Source organism: Pelophylax lessonae, assembly GCF_965119305.1.
Source record: "Pelophylax lessonae genome assembly, chromosome: 6".
NCBI classification, from domain to species: Eukaryota; Metazoa; Chordata; class Amphibia; order Anura; family Ranidae; genus Pelophylax; species Pelophylax lessonae.
The window spans coordinates 6,840,951-6,843,589 of record NC_138773.1 but is presented as its reverse complement, the minus strand read 5'-3'; the positions used below and the strand labels follow the sequence as shown (position 1 = coordinate 6,843,589).

At 41.5% G+C, this 2,639-nt stretch overlaps 1 pseudogene across 1 annotated transcript; it reads left to right on the top strand.

Moving 5' to 3' along the window:
- Positions 1-857: 857 nt before the first annotated feature.
- On the top strand, positions 858-1,834 carry LOC309558372 (olfactory receptor 5B12-like; annotated as a pseudogene). Its single transcript has one exon. The product of its transcript is annotated as an olfactory receptor 5B12-like (transcript).
- Positions 1,835-2,639: the final 805 nt, after the last annotated feature.

Here is a 2,639-nt window from a genome sequence, read left to right as displayed (position 1 = left end):
CTGGTCATTCTGCATTGAAAGGGGGCACGCTGGTCATTCTGCATTGAAAGGGGGCACGCTGGTCACTGTGCATTGAAAGGGGGCACGCTGGTCACTGTGCATTGAAAGCGGGCACGCTGGTCACTGTGCATTGAAAGGGGGGCACGCTGGTCATTCTGCTGGGAAAGTCGGAACTGGTTACTAAAATTTTTGAATCCCACCACTGGTATTAGATAGGCTGTGGGTGGATAATGGGTAAATGTAGGAGAAAACCTAAGTGAAAGAGGATGCTGATGACCAGTATGGTAGAGGAGGACTGGTAGGGCTCGACACTGGGGGTTGTTATTTGATGAGGCAAAAAGGGGAGGTGTTAGTTATTGCCACTATGTATAATTGTTGATTGGGTGTTGGAGGGAATTGATATTTGTAATATTTGTATGAAATGAGGGGGTGAATCGGTCTTGGACTCTGTTACTGTTATGTTTTCTATGTGAATGCTTAATAAAGTTCTTCTTGATAAAAAAAAATGTATGTTAGGAAGTCGACAAATTTTTATTTCTGATGTTGCAGTAAAATCTGACTTTTCTCTGTATGTTGGATACAGGACAAATTAGATTTCACTCTGCTCTGTGTATTCTGAAGGAACTTCGCTTTCTAAAGAAAATAGGAGATTTCTGGTAAAGAATTTCAACATTTGGCATTGCTGATAAGAAACTGGCCTGTGATTTCTGCACCAAATTTTCTGTCAACATTTGGAGTTTTCTATATTTGATTCTTTGGATTATCATAAATCAAGTCCTATAATGAATTGAAGAGATGAATTTTGCTTTATTTATGAATGTTTTCATGATGAAAAAAATATGAATACAAATATTATAATGAGGAATCAGACAGCTGAATTCTTTCTCTCTGGACTGTCTGACCTTCCGGCTCTTCAGCTCCCTCTCTTTCTCTTTTTCCTTCTCATCTACCTTCTGACAATAATCTGGAATTTGCTGATCATTGTCCTCATAGTCACCGACTCTCACCTCCATGTTCCTATGTATTTCTTCCTTGGGAACCTGGCCGGTTTGGACCTCTGTTGTTCCTCGGTCACCGTCCCACGAATGTTATTTGACCTTCACACCAAGAGTAGAAAGATTGCCAAGGGAGATTGTATAACCCAAGTTTTCTTCTTTATATTCTTTGCCAGTTCTGAGGTTTTCCTGTTGTCCGCCATGTCCTATGATCGATATACTGCCATTTGTCAGCCATTGCATTACATACAGATCATGAATTGGAAAGTCTGTGTACAGTTGGCCTTCACTGTGTGGTTTTCCGGTTGTACTTATTCTTTAATTAACACACTTTCTGTCCTAAGATTATCATTCTGCAGATCGCATGTTATAGAAAGTTTCTTTTGTGACCTTCCGCAATTATTTCAGATCTCATGCAGTGACATCTTCATCAACATTCTGCTCATCTTTCTCGTGGGTGGCCTCCTTGGAGGCGGGTCTCTGATACTGACCATCCTGTCCTATGTCTATATATTCAAAACTGTTCTTAAAATTCAAGCTAAGGGCAATAGGAGTAAAGTTTTCTCTACTTGTACCCCTCACCTGACAGTGGTCTTCATATTTTATTGCTCCTCAGTGTTTACTTACTTTCGGCCAAGCCCTAACCAGCATTTTGCTGCAGACAAAGTGGTGTCCGTCTTTTACACAATACTTGTTCCTCTCTTCAATCCTTTGATATACAGTCTGAGGAACCAGGATTTCAGAACAGCCTTTCTCAATTTTTTTTATAGAAAAATCTTCCACCTTCCACCCATAATATAGAACCTACCTTAGGTCCTTCGCAAACATACACATACTAGGCCTAATTTATACAGGGGCTAACTAACCTACCACCCTCACTCCATGTAATTCACAGAACAAGCAGAGAAAAATGTCAGCCATCGCACTCCATACAAGCCCAGTGTGTAACAGTTGATGGCAGCCTCAGCCTAACTCCATCTAGGTCACACCCCTGACATGTTTCACCCCCAGATCTCCATGACTAAGCTCTCGGGTGGGGAAAAACAAGCTGAGACTGCTATCACCTATTACATGCTGGACTTGTAAGGTGTGCAGTGGCTGACATTGTTCTCTACTTTTTCTGTAGGTAGTATCACTGTCGGGACTTAAACTGAGGACCCCTACTAAGACCCAGTGGGGGACACTTATTCCAGTGACACGTGTCTAAGGAGGAAATGGCCTCACACTGAAGAGATGTCCTCTGATTTTTTTTTTTTACTTTCAATACTTTTTATTAAAGTTTTGTAAACAGATAACAAATGAACAAGAGCATACAAGGCATGTTAAAAGGGAGTCTACAGAAGAATTGTTGTGCGGAGCAGTACAGGAGAAATATCAATTACAGGCATACAATGCAGTCATAATCAAAGAAGGGTTCCTCGTAAGCTCCCCGGTCAGATTTTGGGCATAGAAACAATCCTATATTTCGGTGTCAATTTAGAAGCTAGCCTAGGTCCTATTTTATCCTGCGTAGCCAGGATGCGAGCATTCTGCCACTGTAAGCTTTTCGCTTCCTTGGTAGTTAGAGCTAAATTAAGGGAAAGCTTGACAGCATCAAGCTCACCCAGAGATTCCGAAGTCAGGTCGCGTTTGTGTGCCATGCTC